This window comes from Maylandia zebra, linkage group LG19 (genome assembly GCF_041146795.1).
Source record: "Maylandia zebra isolate NMK-2024a linkage group LG19, Mzebra_GT3a, whole genome shotgun sequence".
Taxonomy (NCBI): domain Eukaryota; kingdom Metazoa; phylum Chordata; class Actinopteri; order Cichliformes; family Cichlidae; genus Maylandia; species Maylandia zebra.
In genome coordinates, this window is record NC_135185.1 from 11,377,064 (window position 1) to 11,400,289 (window position 23,226).

Consider the following 23,226-nt stretch of genomic DNA (forward strand, 5'->3'; position numbering starts at 1 on the left):
AGTGGAAACTTGGCTGTGGAGACAAGCAGGCCCGGTAATGAACTCGAACCGCGAGTCTGACACGATCAGGGTATTAACTAAACATTTGCTTCATTTCACAAGAGTTATAAGGAGAAGATGTTGAATATAAGCATGAAATATAATCCTGAGTTACTGAAGCAGCTTTTCTCCAGGAATACATTTCCGGATATATCATGAGATGCTTTATTTATCCCACAGTTGGGAAAATTGCTGCCATTATTCTTACGAACCCTGGAAAAAGTCAAGCTGGGAGCGTTTATGGAGTATATGGTCAAACCCTCGTCTTCAGTAGTAATCTGACCAATGATAGCCCGCGTTACCTCCCAACTTCTGTTGTTCAAGAGCCAAGCAGAGCAGAAGGAGCTAAAAAGCAGAGTTAGCCTGATTCAGATGCTTTCTACATGAATGGAGAGCAACCAAACTATTCTCTTTCAGGAGTAAAAGACTAAGGAAGCAGCTGTCGGGAATCAACATAAAGCTGGTTGTCAAACTTGTCACAACGACGGCTTTCTTCTAAACGCTACCACTGATGCTTTTCTTGCAAAGTTTATTCAGGGGAGAGCAGAGCTGTGGGTATGAAAGGCTCAAAGGCGTGCCAACACACAAACTAAGGCACACGTTTGCCTTCTGCTGCGCGCCGAACTGGAGCATTATGCGAATGTTTTCGGAGAACAACAAGACAAGTCTTCCTTTTTAGCTGCAAACCGCTGCACCCGGTCGTGAACTCTCCCTCCCTCTTCCCCTTCTTCCCCTTCAGTCCTCTGTTCACGTTAAAAGGCTTCCTACAGGCCATCTGCTCAAGGGCAAAGGGAGCATTGCCACCCCGTTGCTCCTCGGCACACACCCCGTGACCTGGCATTCTTCTCAGCCCGGCCCTGGGTGACTCCTACGTAAGCTCCGTGTTTAGTCTGGCACCGTGTGTGTCTTGGGTCTGCGATTCAGGATAACGGTGAGGAATGAGCCACGCCTCATTTTGGTGTAAACACAGCAGGTATGTGAATTGTCGAGGATGTAACTGCCTTTTTTTTCCTTTCACCAAGACCACCGTGCATTTGTAGCAGAGAAGCTCCAACCTCTAAACTCAAACCCACACGTGCAGAGTCTGGATTTCCTAACCTGGCCCTTCGTGTGCTTGAATCTAAACTATAGAAACAGAGCAGCAGGAAAAAACTCCAGACACAGCAGTGACACACTCCCTGAAGCCCCACGGTAACGTCACGCTGCTGCTAGGGCAGCTTTAAACCCACTCTGCCACCACACAGGTGTCCTGCTGAAAATACAGGCAAGGTTTTGTTTGAAGAAAAGAATATATCACAGTGAAAGTGACAAAATAACCTCAAATATAATAAAGGATACCAACAAGGTTTCAATCTTTCTGAATTATTGTGCACTAGGAGCTATGAGGTCATTTGTTATTGGTTGTGAGTGTTAACACAATCGCACCGCTTTCCTCCTGTCAAATCACAGCCCGTGGGACTAGTCTCTTATCACTTTCCTCTGGCGCTGCGACAGCTCGGCTCTTAAAGCAACAGCACGCGTAAAGCTTCTCTCTCAGACTCACAAATTAAATTCAAAGTCATGCAAAACACCGTCGTTTCTTTCCGGGCAAAGAAAAACAACAACAGGAAGTGAAGAAGAAGAGAAAACAGGGTGGTTGAAGCCAAAGACCACGCCGTCTCCTGCTGACTTTTTGTCATACGAATCAGATTTAAAGTATCCTGCGGTTGTTTGCTTATGAGCAGAAATGTCCATCTATGAATCACTTGCTGAAAGCCCGTAATACTGTGCGGTGGATCCAGCCAAAGCCACCAAACATCCATCAAAGTGCTTGTTAAGTGTCTTTCTGACTTTTTCATTATACATTTAGAAGCTCTGAGCCTGGCTGCCGACCAAAAATGTCATGGCAGCCTGCTGAAAGATTTATACCTGTATGCCACCGCCATTCCAGACTAATGCCAAGAAAATGAAAATGTTTCCAAACACTTTTTGTACAATCGTGCAAACATCTAGAAACTTCACACAAAGTTTAGACAAAGGAACAAGTCTGTCAAACAAAGTTGTTCTCGTGAGTCAGACGAACGCGACGACCGGCAGAAGCAATAAAGTCTCAGACTGAGAAAGATGACCTTGTTGTGTCTTCATGTACAAGGCTGCAAGCTGGAAGCAAGTACATAGAGTTAGGCCGGATACAAGAGATACAAAGCGAAGCTAGCAGATCCAGGTGGGAACTAAACAGCATTCACACATGCAAGCACACAGTGTAAACCACACCTGTGCATCTGATAATGGGGAGCACAATGCAGCCTCTCCACTCCAGGCTCTTCTTAATCCAGTAAGCAGGAGAAACAAAGGGAGACAAAGATAAAACTCCAGTCCAGAGCAGACCTTACCTCCGTGGCCCGGGCTTTAATCTAAAAGCTCTTTGAAGAGCTTGCAAAGGAGAAATCTAGCTGCTGTTCTCTGATCTGGATTCACTCTGGGGAGGCTCGTTGAGTCTTAAAGCAACACTCACACACACTGCATCTGACTCACACACACACACCCAGGCACACTGGAGGACATGTGGAAACTCCCTCCCGGCTTTGGAGGAGCAGCGAATCACAATCCTCCGAGGGTAACCCTGGGTAACGGAGCGCCAAGAGGAAAAACCAGAGAGGAAAAAGTGAAAGGTCCTCGACAGAAGAGCTCTCTCAGGAAGAGAGGCGAGGATGTTTTATAACGCTCGTCCAGCGCAGAAAGGCTCCACTACTCCAACGTGTTGTTTTTCCTACATCCAGCTTTTCCGTTGGCAAGGAGCAGGATGCAGGGTCCGCTGCAGCCCAGGCGGTTTTCCATAGCAGTCTGAGGGGATTGGCCGAGACAAGCTGGCGTGTAATGGCTGCAGCGCTGCCTGGGAGGCACTGCTGAGGGCGCAATGACTGGAGCTCTTGTCTGACCCTAAATACCACAATGACCCCAAGAGGAGGCCAAGGAGGCAGCCAACCACCCCCAAGAGAGAGATGTGTGCATGTTTAGTGTAGAAGAATATAAAAAGAGCGGGACAGCGACATGCCTGAGCCTTTTGAACGTTTCTGTTGGCCGGGAAGGAAGTCCTAATTTGAAGGGAGTTGATTTAAAAAGCAACAAAAAAGCAAAACTTCCCGGGAATTCGACTTTCTCAAAGTGTTGTGACTAAGCCGTCTCCCAGCGGAGACAAATTTGAGACCGCCGTCGGGCTAAAAACACACGCATGCCTCCATTTCTCTATGGTTCGCATAACTGTGGTCAGAGTCAAACTGGACCCATTAACAAAGCCACACCAGAACACAGCACGACATCAGAACTGGACCCTGTGTGCCAGACGGCTCTCTCACTTTATTTCAGAGTAACCGAGCGAAGATTACTGGATGTTTGGGGACGTATCAGCGCTTATAGCACATATAACAAGAACGTTCAGATGGATTCTCCTCCAGAAAATCATTGTGGTCTGAATGGCGATTCAAAGTCACGTCCGTGCACGCTGTACGAGCAGCTGTGGATAGGCTTCCATCAGCCAGCTGCTTCTGCTTGACACACAGACATCAGCTCCGGGACACAATATCAGCAGCGTTCACCAGAGCTAAACAACATTGTTAACAGCACAATGGTCCTCGTGGCCCAGTCTGAGCTGCTCTCAAAGGCCTTTGTCCGGCTATAGATGGAGGCAGCTAAAAGGTTGATCAACAACACACTTGGAGTGACTGGGAGACGTGAAAAGAGCGAGGCAGCGAGAAAGACAGAGGAGGCAGGCAGGGCCGCTGTGATGCATATTCATACAGAGCAGGTGCTCGGTCTAATTCCTCCCGGCCAAATGCTCTGACCCCTAATTACGATGAATTAAGGCTCCGACAAGCGCCGATCAACACAGCCAGATTAAATCCCCACACGTGCTCAAATCTCTGCACGATTTCCATTCACATCTCCAAGAGCTGAACTAGGTAGTTCATGGGGACTGTAGGTCACACTGCTCTACATGAAGACGTAACTCAAGAAAGCACCAACGCAGCTCATGTGCGCAGCAGCGCAGCTGTCGTGAAACACAAGGGAATGACGTAACTGACAGGAATACAAGTCAGCAGAAGTTTGAGAACGAGCTCCGGAGGACCCCGGATGGCCTTTCAGGCACCGGGCTCAATAAATAAGAGTGTGAGAGAATCTGCACCCCCTCACCCCGGATTTAAAATCAAAGTTTAAACAATTAACCCCCCCCCCCTCCCTGGGAAAAAAAAAAACAAAACATGATGCACTCAAAAGCCCATCTATAATATCACATTTGGACAGTTCATCCCAGCAGTGTCATAAATTATTAAAAAGAGCAGAATTTGCAGCAGAAATTGAGCCTTATAAAAAAAAAACTGACTTTAAATACCTTTAAAATCAATTTTTAAAATAGAGATTTGTTGATTTGCTATTTATCAACGTGTCTTTACAAAAATCAGACATCAGTCATCTCTCTCATAAACAGCATGCTGGAGCCATTCTCGTGGCTGGAGGCCGTTTATGGTTTGATGCCATTGATTATCCCGTTCACTGGGGACTGCAGTCTTCAGCAGTTTGTGAGTAAAACATCCACTGGGAGGAAATAAATAGAGCTTAATTGCTCATTTTAGCAGCAATTAGCACACAGCCTCACATTGAAACATCAATTTGGAATATTAAGAGTCTGGATTTGCTTTCAAAATAAAGCCTAGTGGGACGGACCGGGCGATGCAGGGCGGGTGTGTGTTTATTGTGTGTGTCTGGGGGATGTGCACTCACACACATCCCCCCACATAGGTGGGGTAGACTGAGGGAATTTACTTAAGCTGGGATACTTTAAGCCAGAGTGAAAGGTCAGGTCTTTTGTGCAATACCGTGTTTCACCCCAAAACATGCTGCTTTTACAAATCTATGACTGAAACAAACAAATGTATCTTTTATGTTCATTTCCACAAATGTAAAAGTCTGAAAATATCATGAAGCGCATTCAAACTCATCTCTCGGCTTCTGTGTCATTCAGAGACTCAAAGGTTATCCCTCCCACTATTAATCATCTGTTCCTCATCCCTCTGTTCCAAACTGCGATGTCCGTTTTTCCCGCCACCTTCCCTGCTGTCAGCTCCTCTGCACAGTGGTGCTCCTGTCAGACGAAGCAGGCCTCTGCACCGAGAGTTTGGCACCAACTTTAAATAAACCGGGATGTGTGCGCCCGGGCTCTCAGCTAACAACACTGCAGGGACTGCGCTCTGTGTTCACACTGACGGTGTTAAAATCTAATGTGAGAAATGTTGTTTAAACATCTTTGGGGCCTTTTCTTTAGAGGGGACACGGGCTGAGGACATCCTCCAGGGTGTGTCAGCTTCCATCTGTTGCACAAGAGTGCGCATGTTCACATGAATGCGCACTTTTATGTGCATGCTTGGAATGGCAGAGGGACGAATAGGTTACAGGCTCTCAATCAAGAAGACTGTGTGTGTGTGTGTGTGTGTGTGTGTGTGTGTGTGTGTGAGATAACAAACAGCTGGAAGACTCCAGGTGCAAATCAGCTTTCCATCAGCTTCTCTGCTAATTAAGCAGCTTAATGGAAAGAGGAAGGTCATTCAGAGGTTTGAATCTGTAAAGGAAAAAGACACGAGATGCGCACACACAGCGTGCACTTGAACGTTTTCCAGAGCTGCAGTATCTGGCATTCAGGCTGATTGGTATTCTCACGATTTAGCTGGATTGATTTTCCAGTGCAATCAGCATGCTCTCACACACGTCTCAACATCTGTGCTGCAGCAGAACATCTCAGCCGAGCTGCTCGATTCTCTTGTGATCGGCTCGCAGCAGAGCACCATTAGAGACTCTCTGTCTTCAAGTTATGGAGAAAACGCCTGGCGGTGAATGGAAGTAATAGCATGAGTGGCAGCAGTGCATGCAAAACATGTGGAACAAGGGCGAAATAGGAGACCCTGAGGCTCCTGGGAGGACGAGTAAACAGCCAGCCCTGCCCATGAAGAGCGGGAGAAGCACAACAGCTGACAGATATCTACACATCACATCGCAGCATTCAGTGGTAACCTTCAGGAAGGGCAGAGGCATCATCAATAAAGACAAAGTTCACAATGACTTTGTACGTCCGAGTGCAAATGTCTGCATAAAACACCGACATTAAACCCACCAGCAAACTCTATTATCTCCACTCGAATCAACTGCCGCTGTGCACGGCGAGATAATCCGTCACACGCTACGTTTCATAAGCTCTAGTGATTAATACAATCAGCCTGCGACCCACTCGCTCATTAGCACTGCAGTGGTCACTGTAGTGTACTGTGGCAGTCATGTGAGGCACACTTCAGGATCCCCAAGGTGATCCATCAAAGATCATTGACCGCTGCAGGACCGACTCAGGTGCACAGCTGTTGGAGGTCACGCAGGAAACGATGAGGCGCCGCGGATCGGGGGGAAGAGAGACGCGTGCACGTACAGTAATCGATGTTCTCGCATAGAAAGCAGAAATCACTACGGCGCACATTCAGCATCAATCACCGTACCCAACAGGAAAGAAGAAGCTATTGAGGGAGCGGCAATCGATTCATCTGCGATCTGAGAAGGACAAAGTGAATTGTTTAAAAGGCCCCAGAGGTGAGCTGGCAAGATGAAAGCTGCGCTTTCAAATCAAAATGACATGCGGCTGGTGGCTACCGCTCTATCTGGGGTAGTAGGGCAAACAACCACGGCTGGCCTTGTTCCAGCAGACACACAAGCCGCGCACACACACCTGCTAAGCTGGCCAAACCATCTGCATCCAGATGCTCTGTGGGTGTATGTCTGGGCGAATGCGTGTGGAGCCTCGTCCGATCCATCACTGCCACAGGCATGCATTAATCCCCCTCTGCATTCTTGAGGGGCTCTGACGCCAGAGGGAGTTTACCCCTGTGGCCTCCCCCATCCTCGTTTTAGAGAACCACTCACGGCTCTCTCAGTCACTTTTGGATAAGGGAAAGCCCCGATTCAAAAATCTGTTGCTGTTGGATCGCTCGTGTCCGATTCAAGCTCGAAAAAGCAGAAAAAGAAATCGTAATTCAAACTTTGTGTCCCTGTGCCAAACTGGGCCATATGTTCAGGGTGAACTCGTGCTCTAACTGGCAGCGTCTCGCTTTTAATGGGCAATTAAAGGGCTAAAGTGTAGATGCAGTCAGGCCAGACGGGACACGAATCACTGATCAAGTTATCGAGCATTATTCTTTTGTCACACAGGTTAGGACATCATCTGAGCAACAGCACAAGAAACTGACCTCACTTTTGATAAATAGGTGAAAAAAACCAAAACCAGACAACAACCGGGTCACAGTGAGCGCTGGCTCAGCACTCACCTCCATTCATACATCACCGTCATGTCTGCTGAAGCCTTAAACTGCGACACACTTGACAAGCCAAAGCCAAGACGATGCTCCAAGTCTGTCAGAGGTGGTTAGACTAGCCTGGGCCCGTCTGCTTGGTTTGCTCACTGCGGTGAAGGTTAACATAGGTAACAAAGGACCTGCCGCTCAGTAAACTGTTGGGAGTCATTACCTGAAGTAATTAATGTCCTTATTACAGACTCTCTTTGAACACAGTGGCAGGTATGAAAGACTGTTTGTTTACCTGGCGGAGATGCCAGCTCATTTGACTCACCACAAAAATGCTGACGTGACATAATTAAGTGCAACTCTAGCTGTCGTGTAGAAAACCTTTCTTAACACGGCAGCACTGATCTGTTTTCCCGGAAACAAGTGAACTCCAAACTCCAAACAAGCAGGATTATCCCTCTCCTCGTGAATGGGGGATTAACTTGTTTGAAACAAGTTTCGGGCCTGCACTGCTTTTTGGCACCGACCTTTCTTTGCAGCAGCAGCATGCAAATCCAGACCACATCACAAATGCACGACTGCAGGGATGCAATTCTTTCAGTTTAAAGTGATGATTCACCGGAGAGATTTTGGTATTCGTGTCACGCTGCCGAGCCAGCGTGTTTCAAATACACATCCTCGCCTCTACCCGAGCCGAGAGGAGTCGGCCGGCCGGCTGTAGATGGTTTGATAAAGTGGTGGAGAAGTCGGCATCGTGTCATGGACCTACATCAGAGGCCTGTAAACACAGGACCACAGGCTGGAGGGCTATATAAACCATCCATCAGGTGAAATCAGCTCTGTTTAGACATGTCTCGCTGTATTTAGACCCTATACATGTGCAAGTTTATGCACAATCACATTATTCACCATATAAACGTCCTTAACCAGTCTGCTGCCTCTAATAAGGACATATCCCACAGCACGGCTTTAGTAAACAGAGCTCACAGGCAAAGAAATGTAAATTACCGCATAAAGTAACCATCCTCTGACATCATGCTCCTCACAGAAACCGACTCTTTACTGAAGAGGAGAGCTAACAATCTCTGTTGAACTCTCTGCTGATCAAACAGAGCTGACAATAAACAAGTTATGAATCAAAGCCAAGTTGGTCGAATGTTCGGGAAAGCAGACCCACGAGTCGTCCGGTTATTAACAACCTGAACACGGAGTTTTATTGGAGGCCAAAAACAGGCTAAAGAGAACTTACAGTAACTGTTACTGTCCACGGCACAGATAAGAGGAAACAAGTGTGAGCTGGACTGTCTGCTAAACACCCTGGAAGCACTGATGATGGGTGAGACAGCTGGTAGGAGCCAGGCACACACACACACACAGACACAGATATTTTATTGAGGGCGTTACAGACTGCATGGCCCAAAATGCCAGCAATCCACTTCCTCCACAATCGGCGAATGCTGTTAGCTGCACATTGCATATGGTGGATGGATTCTTGCATACGAGCCGGGACTGTAAGATGTTACATGTTTACAGGAGATGCAACTGGGGGCAGTATGAATTTCCTTACACTTTGAGAAAGTCTAAGTATCTGAAAATGAAGGAATGCAATGTGAGCTTAATGCAAAGTCATGCAGTCAAAGTCAGATTTTTATTTGCTTACATTTAAAGACTTTTTGATTAAAAGGAAATCAAACAGCCAATAAACAGCAACACCTGGTGGAATAAAAGCAGAACATGAAGCTACGATGATTTTTGTGTGTGTGTGTGTGTGTGTGTGTGTGTGTGTGTGTGTGTGTGTGTGTGTGTGTGTGTGTGTGTGTGTGTGCGCGCGCGTTAAGGCCACAGTGCCGGCTCCTGCAGCTCAACACCTACGAACAGGTTTACCACCTGTGGTGAGCATGTCCCAGTGCATGACACAGTTTCTGTCCAAAACTGTGTCAAGGGCTAGCCTGATTCACTGGAGCACAACACTGTGTGAAAATGTGCCTGCTAATGCATGCGAGCAGACATGTGAATTTTCCGCCTCCTTTTCACTCTAAGCAGGAACAGATTTTGAATCCCAACATCAGGACGTGGGGTCTGCAAAGCTCGCTGAAACGGCGAGGGCCAGATTAGATCTCACTGCAGAACTATCTCAAGAAATTAGCCTTTATCAACCTATAATCCACAACAGGTGCTGGACAAAGCACTCGAGCGGCACCTGTGTTTAACTTGCAAAGTTAAAGAAAGGCAACAACAAAAGAGTGACCTGTGCAACCAGTCTCACAAGTCACGGCGATGCACAGGCACGTGAACCAATTCGATGGCTGTGAAAAAGTCAGAGGCAAATCTCCGCAAAGCTAACTCCTTTGTCCTTCTCTGCAAAGCCTTTTCAGAGAGGAATGTGGTTCAGAAAGGCCGATAACACAAAACAAGCCAAAGCGGGCACCAAACACCACCTCAGCGAAGGGCACGGCGAGGCTCGGCTAAGCACCAGCAGCTGTGCCGCATATGTGCCGCTTTTACCAACATGATTAAATTAAGGCTCCTGCCAAACTCGTTATTATCCCATTCATATAGGGTGGATCAAGAATGTCAATGAGGATCATGCTCATTATGCAGTCGTCGTGCACAATGCCCACAAAGAAACCAGCACTTTCACACGATTACACAGTAAATCTACAGCATGTTTCAGCTGGCGGCCATTCTTTTACTGACTTTGAAAAATTACAGTCCGACTCTTAATTTTTATTCAGCAAAACAAATTCCTCAACTAATCGAATCACCGCTCACAGGCAGATGTGAAAGCCCGGCGATGTCCCACGGGACGGGCCGGAGAAATCGACAGGCAGATGCTTCAACCGGCAGAGGTCACGAAAGGTCAAGCTGTTCCATTATGGGAGTACAAGGGTGGCATTTATTCACAGGCTTTCCCTCCTAAGCTGGCGTGGGCTCAGAGGGAATGGAGATGGATACTTAACCCTTGAGGCAAATAGCCAAGTACCAACAATGCAGCGTTTCTCTCATTGCTGGTGGAGATAAAGGAGCGCTCTGCCCGTGCCCACCACGAGAAAGGTATTAAGAAGAAAAGAGCGAGACATGAAAAGAAAACCAAAAACTTCAGACTTGCTCAGATCTTACTGTGCTGCCATCAATGCATGATAACAACAACAAAAGGAGCTTTTCTGACAGGACTGATGCACTGCAGCCCGCTTTAAGCAGCAGTAATGACCACAAAGGCACACAGCAGAGGCACTTCAAACACTCCGGCCTGATCCGACTTGTCTGTAGTGCCGGTGAAGCTGTTTCGCTTCACGCTACATCAAAGCGACTCTGCTGCGTGGCTGCACGCAGCATCAAGACAGCGATACAACAGTTCTTCGATGTTTTTTATTCCATGTACAGTTAGTGGTTAGCTGTAGGGCTGCCACGATTTGTCGACTAGTCACGATTACGTCGACTATCAAAATCGTCAACGACTGATTTAATAGTCAACGTGTCGTTTGAAGCTTTGTAAGATCGCAAAAGACGCAGGAATAATAGCAGGATTTAAGAGTGTAATAACGGACTGAAACAGAAGATGGCAGCACTGCATGTACAAGGATGCCAGCTGCCGTTAAACCCCGAAGAAGAAGAAGCAGCTGTGTCCCAGAATTCATAGCGCGGCCCAGCTTAGTTTCCAACAATGGCGGTAGCTAGTTAGTTTTAATATTACTCTTATTATTCTTTCTGGGTCACAAAATAAACGTTTAACATATTTTCAGGCGAGAATGTAGCTGTGTAAACCTCAAATATCGGCTCAGTTTATCAGGACACCGACGTTTTCGGAGACGTCTGTTACCCACTAGCTCGATAGCTAGCCGGGGGCTAGGTCACTAGCGCCGTGAGAACACCGGACTCCCGGCAAATTGTTTTCAAACCCACCGCCGTCTTTCGCGACTCAGGTTAAATATATATGAGTCACTTAGATAAATTAAAAATGTTGTTGTTTGGCTTTTTTTTTTTTTTTTTTTAGTATTTTATTTGTTCCTGAGTAAATCGGTTTGGCTGAGATTAAAGTTATAGTTTTTACACAGCTGAATAAACGTCAAGCAGACAGCTGATTATCAGAAGTGTGAGATGCTGGAGAATATACTCCGGTGTCCTGTTATATTTTAGATAGCAAGGAGTTTATTCAACTTTACCGAAACAATCTGCAAATTTCATTAATTAAAATTGAATAAACTATCATCTTGTCTTTATTTTTAGTTAGCACCTTAAAAGCTTAAAGCTGTAAGCTAATGATAGTTATATAAGAGCAGATGCTGCTGGTGCAATAAGCTGTAGTTTTACGTCCAGTGGATGATGATCTGATTAGTCGACTAATCGCATAAATAATCGGTGACTAGTCGACTATCAAAATAATCGTTTGTGGCAGCCCTAGTTAGCTGAATGCTTACTGCACCTCGAGACATTAAACGTGACGGTATGGATGCTGGGAAAAGATCGGAAAAAATGAGCGCAGCTTTCCAGCTTGTTAAAATACTTGTTTGCTTAGAAAAGCCCGTGGCACTGTATGATAGAATAATTAGCAAAAGCAGCAGGCACGTCTGGGATTAAACATGAACACTTAAGACAACCCCCATTAGAGAGAAACACACACATCATCACTGCCCACTAACTAATGGCCTGTTTTACTATTCTGTTTTACTTAAGGGCCAATTGAGTGTGGAAGACAATGAAAAACAATATGTTTCCAATTACTGGAATCTAAATTTGATCAAGTACAAACGCATATATGAATCACACAGACGGGGAGGAAAAAGGGATGCACGAGGCTAATAACACAATATGACTGTAAGTACAGCTTTCGCAGCTCCTTGAACTGCAGCAATCATCTTAACTGTCAGGAAAACCCAGTTCCTGGCATTTCTCAATGTTGTTATTATTAGCTTAAGCCCGGGCATGCCAGCGTGCACCCATGTGCTGTAATATATCGTTATTAGTATAAAAAAACTGGTACCCGCAAGTTTCCAGTGAAGCCGATTTCTCCACGCGAGCAGACCGCAGGGCTTCCCGCTGGAGACAAAACCGCTCGCTCACAAAATTACTACAGAGGAGCAGGGCAAGCGCCTAAAGAGACAAAATTACTGTAATAACTGTGATATGTTCTTGAAGTTATTCTGCCAGGAAGAAACAGACATTTGGGACTCGTCAACAAAAACCTGTCCCCTCTAAAAGCCTGAGCAAACGAAGCCTCCTAGTAGCTGTTTGCAATGACAGACGAGATGAAGCGCAGTAACCTGGAGACCAAACAGTATCTGCTGCATGTCGCTGGGCCGAGTGACACAACATCAGCCGCATATTAGTCACCAGTCAGGGTGTGCTCCTTGGATCACTAACCTCATGAGACTGTGAATAAATGATTTCACCCTGCAAAGTGGAAATGATTTATAATGAATGACTTCACCTCTGTACGCATTCACTTTACACCGGATCCTGTCACATGCGAGGGGAATAGCAATGAGGATATAAAAGGCTGTTTGGCGGATGTAGAAAAATCTTTAAAAAGGACTTTTTATGTTCCTTTGATATGCTGGAAGCAGGATTCCCACCATGAAAGCAGGTGAGATAGAGATCAAAACTCACAGCCGCTGAAAACCAACAGGCGCTTCGTACGCAGCTACTCCATCAACATGGATGTTGGAGGCTTTGAGAGAGCTATGCAGAGTAACACAGACTTCTCATTATTCAGCTGAGAAGAATTTGGGCAGAAGGGCTGCTGCATAGCATGGGAACCACACTGGCCTCACATATTTCGGCAGTCATATTCTCAAAAAGACACACACACATAAAGAGGATGTGTATTGTATATCGTCTGTAGCTGTGAGTCACTCGTTCCCCTAAACTGCAGCACACATAGCCTCCACATCCAGTCAGATCCATCCAGAAAGGCCAACAACGGTCCCGCTGAGTGCGACAACCCACCTGGGATGTTTGAGTGGTTGTCAGAGATAACCCATACAAGCTCCTGCTCTGCCCGTGGTACGGTGTGTCTTTAACCCGGACTCAAAAGGCCTCAACAGAGGCAGAGTCATGACCTTTTCAAGTTTGCCTTCACTCCGCGGCGTTGAAAACTCTGCAAATAAAACACCAAGAAACTCAAGAGATTTCCCATTTAGAAGAAACAGCTGACCTTAAAGCTTATTTACTTTTTTTGAAACAAGACAAATGGAAAGATTGATGAAAATGTCACAACACAAGCTGGAGCTAAGAGACAGATGGGTCAATGAGCTCTACCTTTTAAAGACAGGAACTTGGTTAAGCATGAAGCATGGAAGCCGAGAACCTGCCTTAAAGCCCTCCTTTGACTAATAAAGGTCCAGCTACCCATCCATCCAATTTCAGCCAATTATCCGGGTCGCGGGCATCAGTCTAGACTGTAATCGTCTAGCTCTTCTGTCACGCTAGCCAAGCGGCATAAACCCTCCCCATGCATGAATGTCCCACAGTGGAAGGGTTTGCATGCCCACGTAATCCAAGAGCTAGATCGTCAGGCCAATTTGCCCCTGGTAGGGTCTCCAAAGGCAAACGCTTCATGGGCGAGGGGCCAAACTAAGAGCAATTCAAAAAGACTCCATATGAACAGCGGTCCCCAACCCCTGGGTCACGGACCTGTATCGGTCCATGACTCGTTGGTACCGGGCCGCGAGAGTTGAGGCTCGGGTGTGAAATGTATGGTTTTCAGGGTTTTTATCGCTTTTATTGTTAACTCGGTTTCTCTGGGTCTTTTCCCGTGTGTAATGAATAAATCTTCTTTTTTTTGGTTTTATTTTGTTGTATTTATCCGCGACACCTTAAAGGCTGGTCCATGAAAATATTGTCGGGCATAAACTGATTCGTGGGGACCGCTGCATATGAATATTGAGTCAAGAAACATGGCTGCCCTGCTGGATTTCCAGAAGTTTGTACACAAGGACTTTTTTTCCCCTTCCATATCCTCCAGTGAGTTCATTATAAATCATAAAAGAGCCACAAGATTGCCTCACTGCAGAGGTCAAAGGTTTGCTTTAATGTTTCTGTATGTGAAAGTGGAATCAGTGCACTTAAACTAGGTAAAAAACTAAATAAAAATATTCCCAAACAATGTTTAATTAATTTTTTTTGATAAGAGTTTTTTGGGTCAACTTTATCTGTGCTGTCTGACGTCTTTTCTAATTTAAAGTGCACTGCATGAACAGAGACACCAGGATCAATGACAGTCCATAAACCCAGCGCTCTAGCACCTTAAATAACACGAGGATTGAGCAGTAGACAGGTTTGGAGCTCCAGTGACACCTTAATGTCAAATACCTGTAATAGCCTCAGGTATCCCCTTCACACCTCCTTCCATCAGACTCAGACCATCGCCGCATCAAGTTTTAAAGGAAGATTTATGGATTTGGTGATATGAGTGAAGCTGCAGCAATGAGGGTGCATAGTGTCGCCTGCTCTGACTTCTTTGAGGGAGGGAAGTGTATTAAATCTGCACAGCTGTCCCATATTACAACACGCTGGACTGCAAACCGCACCCTGTAATCTGAATGACTAACCATGGAAGAAACAGCCAATACCAACCTTGACTTTATCTAAATGTTGTGTCTTTTGTGCATGTCAACTTGCCAAGGATGCATTTGTGAGATAAGCACTATGCTTGGTAGCACAAATATCCATGAGGAAATATCCTGTGTTGTTGGACGTAAAGATACGCGAACAGCGGCCCTGCTCCTCGGTTCAAGTGTTTCTCCTCTAACGGAGTCTGTACGGTCTGTACTTTCTGTGTAGATAAAGCCGCTTGGTGTTGGGCACCTGCAGCCATCAGGTGTGAAAAACCATCCCGGCAGTTTCTTGTGGAGCCAGAGTGTCACAGAGAGCCAGCCGGGCAGTGGGTACGTTTGTCACTCGCAGCCAGGGAAGCCCAGCCCTGCATTAAACGCCTCTTACGTAACAGCTCAGATCGTGTCCTGGCACTAGCCGAACACAGAAAAGTGGAGCTGGAAGTTTCTGGGAGGGAAACCCAAGTGTCTAAACTACAGTTTGAGGTAGAGAAGGGGTGCCATAGAAAATAAGCACACACAGGATCTCCTACAGCAGCCTGGCTGATTTACCGCTCGGCTTAGGTTGAGGATGTGAGGCCTGTCTTACACCATTTAGCCACAATTTCACATTAACCTGATAAAATGTTCTTACACACTCTGTTTCATTGCTCTTATTGTGGCACAATGAAGCCCTTCACTTCTACATCCTTTTCCTTCGAACAGACGAGGCCCGTGAGCCGAACAAGCCTGGATGATGATATCAGCTCAGGAAACAGGTTATTTAAAAACATTTACCTCTTCGGAAAAAACAGGATTTTAGAGGAATCTTTAATTGAGCGTGTTCCATGAGTGGACGTCAGGATTGCTGGTTACCTAAAGCAATCAGGACCCCGTCTGTGTTTACACTGGCCGCACGCCAACGTGACAAAGGCTGGAGACTAAGAAGTAAAGAATAGAGCTTATCTATCTCAGAGATCAAACCGCCAACTGTTAAAGCAGGGAGTGGGCTGGACGGGCAGAGGGGTGCTAATGAGCCTGAAAATGTTCCTCAACATAACATGAATGCAACGGCTGCCAAAGACCCTCGAAACACTTTGCATGTTTCACAAAGCCCAGGAAACTGTGCAGATAAGGACATGGACTGGAGCGAGCTTCTGAGCGAGCGAACGAAGCGAAGCAACATCAATATCCTGCAAGACTGCAGTTGTGCAATTGTGATGATTGATATTTGACTGCTGAAGGTAAGGCTGGGATGAATGGACTACCGGATACAGTTGCATCCATGTGTGCACGATGATGGATTTATGAGCATCTTAACTTTATTTCCGACGTTTGTATCGCCCAGATTCATCATTTGTCATCTTCTGAAAGGATCCCATTGCAGTTGGGTACCTGTTAGACGAGTATGACAAGAAATGTGGTGTCTTAATTAACTATAAAAAACAAATTAATAATAAAAAAAACTATTTAAAAAGAGGTGAGGGCTTTTTAGTTTTCTTTAAAACAAAAATAAAAATAGTTTACATCCACCCGCTGTTGAGCAGCTGGGACGTTGTTGTAAATGTGTACCCAGAATTTGCTCCATCCATCATGGAGGACAATGCAAGACGCACAGCGTCAGCTGAACATCCCAGCGCCGGGCACTCGTTTAGCCTGTAGCACCAGCTGTGTTTGCCTTTCCAATAGGGCCCAGATAGTAAGTGGGACCTTATGGCTACTGGACTGAGGTAGGACAGATCAATCACAATTTCTATTGTTATAAACAGGCTTGTAGCCAGTGTGTGTGTGTGTGTGTGTGTGTGTGTGTGTGTGTGTGTGTGTGTGTGTGTGTACACAGACTGGGTTATTTCCATACAAACTGGGCTGTTGATTGCTTGACAAATGAGCCAGCACGCGTCATCTTTTAAACACAAACATCATGTAAATACAGACTTCTCTCGTGTACGCAGTAGAGACGTGATGCAGCTCGACTGCTTCCAGTCTGAATATTTACAATCCAGACCTCAAACAGGGTTTACACAGAGAGCTACGCTCTGGAGGAATATGCTTTGAGCGAAGACGATCACACGCCCTCCGACTGAGGTCTCTGTAGCCGCCATACTGTCAGTCATTTCATTGTTCACACATTTAGATAATACAAACTACTGCTTCTATATTCAAGGCCTTTAAATCACTTGGTCCGCTTTCAAAATGCTGAAACAGCACCATTACCAGACTGAAATATTGCACGCCGTCTAACAAGCTTACAAGAATTACATGCACTGCTACTCAACTGCTGCCATGGGAGCTTTTTCCCTCGTGTTCACCAATCGCTGCATGATATATAAGGCCATCAATAAAAGCGTAGTAACAGCCTAACAGTTATTTCTTTGGGGTTAATGAAAGTCTGAATCACACGTGAAGAGCTACGCCATCCTCTTCTTCATTTGCACCCCAATTGTTTACATGCCTGCCTGCATTTAAAACCTTACTGCCTCCCTTTAGCAGGTGACCCAGACAGCATGAAGCTCCGTTTAGCCCAATGCATTAAATGAATCTCCTCAAAGAGAGGAGCCAGTGTGAGGAGGAGCATGAATGGGCCGGTTCATCTCACAAAGTGGATGCACGCACGCTTGTGTGTGTGCGACCACCAGCCCAGTATCCACTGCAAAACAAGTTAAATTCAGAATCTCTGAATTATGCAGCACTCAAAGTACTCGGCGGCTTCTTTTTGCCGTTTCAGCGACAGGGTTCGGTTATTACTGTTGTCCAAGCGTCCGCTGAAAGCCAAGAAGGATAACCTCGGTGTTGTGTCCGTGATAGCTCTTCGACCTGTAGCTGCGTGAATCCAAGAAGGGGTCAAAGCCAGCCACGTGTCTTTTGGTCAGCCTCTCGGTGAGCGCCGTATGAAATGAGAAGTCTTGGCCAAGATGCTGTCAACAGCAGCTTTTAGATCACCTGCTTTTTATAGCAACCACTCCAGACACTGCTGGCAACGGGCTACCAGCAAACACTCTGAAAGCCAAATATAAATTCAACCACAGCAGCAAGAAATAGAAGCACGCAGGCCACCATTATGCTCGCCCGACTGTGCAGCCCGAACAGAAGCCTCAAAATGGCATTTCACTGGAATCAAGAAAGCGAACGTGCCGAGAAACCGAAAAGAAATCAAGTTTTTGCTCATTTAAATGTGATCCTTTCAAATCCTTTTGTCTCCTTCGTGTGGAGTCCCTGTGGTTTCCCTCTGCAGGGCCTCTCTACCTAGAGACAGTGAAAGGCCCTCATCCCCGTGTGACAATGAGCACAGATGTTACCCGTGCACCTTATATGGAGAAAAATGTGCAGAGGAGAAGACATGAAACATTGGCGTTTCTCGGCCAGTGTGTGAACACTTTGAGAATTAATGATGACAGGCGCAGTCAGGGGAAAACACTTCCAAGTTTTTGTGCCTGACCAAGGCTGCTTTTCACACGGAGCATCAAAAAGAAGCAAAGACGAGAGCAGTCGACAGTTAGACGGCTGTTCTTAAAGTTACTTGACAAAGTGCATCAGCTGTTGATGTACTGACTGCAGTTCCAGTGGTAATTATGTCACAGAGTCATGCTGTTTCTGAGCCTGTGACTCTGTGCCACCCAAAGAGAAGCCAGCGTGGCCTCACCCTTTTATCACTTGTAAACAACTTTGACGGCCCTGCCAGATGAAACTCGCCCCTCGTGCCACAGAAGGACAGAACGAACCAGCTAAACTATCACATGTTTTCCACTAAAAGGAAATTAAGGGACACACTCGGTCAGCTTTGCTCTGGTTCAAGACCCCGTTCCAATCCAGGGAAAAACAGAATAGTAAAAACAATATGTTCCTTGTGGCGGAGGACTTCTGTGCCGCAAAAATGTGAACCACAGAAGCCAAAATATGCACACGGTGCTATTCTTACTGATCTCGCACAAAAAGAACAGGGAACACACATGAGATCAACGCAATTATGTAAGTAAATAACTATTTCTGGATAGTCCATTAAAGAGGCAGGGGGGCTGATAGGCCTGATGAAATATAAACCGAGCACGCAGCATGTTCCCCCTGCAGAAAAATAAACAAGGCATTTGCTGAAGTTTTTCCTCCTGGGCATGTTGGGCTCAGCATAATTCCTGGATAAAAATGACCGGAGTAAATGATTTACATTTACAGTGCAAGCACATATCCAATCTGTCTTGCTGCAAAACACTGGACAGACTCCAGCCAAAGCCATCAGACAGATAAATGAGTGACCCGGGCGGCTGTTCGAGTCAAACATTAGCCACTGTTTCATTCTCATCTGTGGCATTTAAAGGTAGGAGGACAGTAAGACTGACACCTTCCTGTGGGTGTTTCCATGACCATCCCAAAAGGCATGCCGGGCTCTTCCTCCTTTAATCCAAAACTCTGTTTGCTCTGGGCTGACCCTTCACTCCGGGGGTCCCGGGGCCCTTTTGTTGCCTCTGTATGTGGCTAGAGCCCTTCCACCCCAGCACAAACCCAAACAACAATGCAAGTGGCAGGTAATTCACATCAGTATACATCCTGTGTGTCCCACATCTCCCAGCCTATAAATGAGAAAGAAGTTCAAAAGCTATAAGCAGCCTGTGACACTGCTGCGAGCTACAGCATGAAACAGCCACGCAGATACCTTTAGTGGGACTTTTAGATCGTGTCCAGGCACAGTTTGTGTTTATGGTGCTCCTATTTATCACCCCAAATTCTGCTTCACAGCGCACAATAAAACATAACGATTACTGCTTTTCAGGTAAGAAAGTCCAACAACATCCACAGTGAAGGCTTTAATACGTGACAGATCCACAGACGGAAGAAAGGGGAGACCGTTGTCAACATGAATAATTACACGACGGCAGAAAGCCTCAGAATAAAACAGATATCTCTATGAAATCATTCAAATTTAAAATCACTGGATAATCGGACGTGCTGCAGTTGGATTACATCGCTGCCTCAGTCACTGGTCGACTTACTGGAAATTCTTTGTTAAATTGTTAAACTTTTTCGCGCAGAGTGGGAGACGCGTTTAAGCTGAACGGCAGTCTATTAAAACAGCGTGACTGGGAATAAGTTCGTCTACAACTTACCGGCTAATGCTTCCACCCGTGAAACACATTCCCCGCAGCACTCCTGCGTCCTCCTCTCTGAAAACTCTTAATATACCAGCGCTGCATTAAAAAGTCTGCGTTTCTCGGAGCTAATTCCACGATCCCTCCGTGTCCACGCCAAACGATCCCGGGTCGGAGCGCCAAGAGACTGCGGACTCCTCGCAATGTGGGGTTAAACTCCTCCTTCCCACGGACATGGAGAGGGGGGATGGCCGAGAGCCTTGAATAGACTACAACATGGAGTACCGTGGAAGGAAATCTAACCGTGTGACGAACCAAGGTGTTTCAAACTGTGGTTCGTGGACTTTTTAGGGGTCACGAAGAAGGACTTTAGGGTCCTCAAAAATATCAGAAAAGTGTTCCTTTCCCTTTATTCAAAAGGACAGATTTTACACTTTATTCATGAGCACAGCTCAGCCTGTGAAGACAGTTAGCTTCCTGTAGTCAGACTGAAAAGAGAAAAAGACGCTGAACTTTATTTAATCTGGCTGTTCTCTGATTGTTAAATAAACTTCAATTAAAAAAACTTCTTGGGTGTCCTGGGTTAAAGCCTAAGCTTGATTTGAAGTGACTGCTAAAACCTTTTGATGGAAAGTTGGTGAAAGTAAAAGAACTGTAAAGGACCACACAGATAAAAAAAATCAATCAATCAAAAGACTTTAAAAAAGAAGGAAACATCGTCAGCACCAAGATTAAAATGAGTTTGGGGATGTTATGATATAATCTGTGAAAATGATCATATTTTATACTGTGTGTTTATAAGCATCTTCTTGCTTAATGCAGTATTTAATTACACATAGAAAGCTGAGAATAACGCTGATGTAAGGGGGGCCGAGGGCTCGTCGGGGCTTCAGGTGAAGAAAATGATACTGCAGTTAAACATATGCAATTATAGATTTAATGTAAATAGCTATTAAATGTGTAGACTATATTTTAAAGTTAACTTATGGGTTGTTAGTTAGTTATTATATAAGAGGAGGTATGGGAGGCAATCGGTGTGAGAATCATCCTGATATGAATCGCACTGATTGGGTCACTGACACCAAACTATTTGTTTCCATCTGCATTTATGACCACAGTCAGAACAGGCGTGAGCATTTCACTCTTTCCTCTGAACTCTTCAATCATTCTGCAAAGGTTTAAATCCAGCATTAACGAAACTTTCTTGGGGCAAGTAGTTGAGTTTAAAGCCTTTTCTCCATGACAGTCCTTCACCTGAAGCCTTGGAAAAGGTGAAGAAGGCATCTTTTACATAACAGTGACAACCCTGACTGTCACGTGGTCTGATGAACTGATAGGCAGTGTGATAGGGAACAGGTTTGTTTTCCTCAGGAACTCAGAAATCATGCGGTAGCTGCCACTGTCGCTGTTTCTCTTGGACTAAATTTAAGTCCTTTGTTCCATTTTCTTTCTACCCTTCTTTGTCGAGATGTCTCAGATTACTGATAACATGACCGTCACGGCCTTGCTTCCTTAAAACTCCCTCGCAACTGGCACAAAGCTTGAGTTTCATAACGTGGCTCTTTGGCCGGGTGTGCCAGCCCAGCCCGCCCTGTCCAGTCTCCATATCAGCCAGTTTACAGCTGTGGCCACGGTGCCTGTCGTAGAAGCAGATACAGTATTTCTACTCCTTTCATCACAGTCTGATCAGGATCTGTCATCACAACAAGCAGCCTTTCATCCCCCTTGGTTGGATATGCATAGCCTTGGGGATTTTAGCTCCAGTTAACTAAGCATGTTGTTGTGAAATCAACATATCTTAATATGCATCTGCAGGAGTGTCAAAGGATTTCAGAGACAAATTAGGTTGTTAGGGAATGTGAATCATTACAAATGGAACTTGTTGCGTTTGAACTGATTCACATCTTTTTATTGGTAATCAAACGTAGTGCAATAATCAACTGGGCAACCATTATCAGCCTTTCCAGTGACATGCTACCAATCCCAGCACACAATGTTTCCAGGGCAGAATCCTGGATACATTCGGAAGCTCCCTGTGTCATCTGGCAGCGTTCGGGAGCTCTGGTCACTCCACATCTCATTAAACGTAATTGGCTCTGACGGTCATCCTGCCGCCCATCATCCCCTCTGTGTTTGTCTGTCGGCCTGGCACAAGACGACGGTCCTGACTTTGCCACTCCTGCGAACACACCGAGGAGTGAGGACAGGGCCGGTGAAATGAAATATTGGTATTGTCAGTTTATTGCTTTAAAACAAAACGGGGAGCAAAAAGCACTGAGCTCAGCCAGAAATGTGGGCTTCCACAACACACATAGTGACACACATCCACACCTCAGTCCTCCTTCCTCGCCTCTTAAATGAGGCTTCTCAACACCCCCGGTCCAGCTATTCCGACTGTCATCGCTTTGTTCTGCCATTATGGCTTCTCTAATAGGATCGTCACAGTTCGTGCATTTCTATGTGAGTGTGTGTTACTGTACGTGAGACGCAGGGAGGGGGCTGCAGATTCCCCGATAAGCGATGCTCACACCCTTCTCATAGCTGCCTTTTGTAGGCTGTGATCTGGCCATTATTACCACTATATGAGGTGCTGAGATGTGAGAGCTGGCCTGTTCAGCGTCCATGTGTAATTACCAAACTGATTTGAGATGTGAGCCCTAATGGTTTGCTGTGGCTGGAAGACATTTTTCTCATAGAGCTGTCTGAAAGGCTGGCAGGGTTAGGCAGAAGGTGCTGGGAACACGGTTTTTGTGTGTGCAGCATTCATGAACACAAAGAAGGAGATGTCATAAGGTGCATGTGAGACAAAGGGAGGGCTATAATCAGAGCCACCACTGCCACACCCTGAAACAACTCCTTACTTGTTTCTAAATATGGCAGCCAAAATGAAAGAGGCCATGGCAGCAGCTCACGCAACAGAAAAAATATGCACTTAAAGATAAGGTAGAAAAAAGCCAGGGTGTGTTGGAAAGGCTTTTAATTGAATACAACAGGGCTGATCCAAGTGATAGCTTGTACACTCCTGAGGGCCTAACTAATGAGAAATCAATGGCTTAGACAAGCAAAGTGTGTCACAGCGGCCACCCTTTTGCAGCAATGTTATTAGGGTCTTTAAAGGACAGACACAGCACTTAAAGCCCCTGATTTACATGCACTTACATTATTAAACCCTCAGTTCTTTTAGTGTAATTCTATTTTTTTTTTTGAGTCGAGCATCATTTAAAATGCTTTTCAAACTGTGGACGTGCAAGATATGTGTCAGAG

At 45.8% G+C, this 23,226-nt stretch overlaps 2 protein-coding genes across 4 annotated transcripts in view; both read right to left on the reverse strand.

The window, feature by feature from the left end:
- tiam2a (TIAM Rac1 associated GEF 2a) overlaps window positions 1-20,236 on the reverse strand; it is a 60,831-nt gene extending 40,595 nt beyond the window's left edge. Inside the window, exon 1 of one of the 3 annotated variants that reach the window (XM_014410608.3) lies at window positions 19,981-20,236. The gene's annotated coding sequence lies outside the window, so the exon portion shown is untranslated. Of the gene's footprint in view, window positions 1-2,292; window positions 2,597-19,980 lie in introns of those variants that run through there. The other 2 variants (XM_076877735.1, XM_076877734.1) reach the window with 2 other exon arrangements.
- Window positions 20,237-21,841: 1,605 nt separating this feature from the next.
- Window positions 21,842-23,226, reverse strand: part of scaf8 (SR-related CTD-associated factor 8) — a 44,528-nt gene continuing 43,143 nt past the window's right edge. Inside the window, exon 21 of the mRNA XM_076877737.1 lies at window positions 21,842-22,141. The gene's annotated coding sequence lies outside the window, so the exon portion shown is untranslated. The remainder of the gene's footprint in view (window positions 22,142-23,226) is intronic.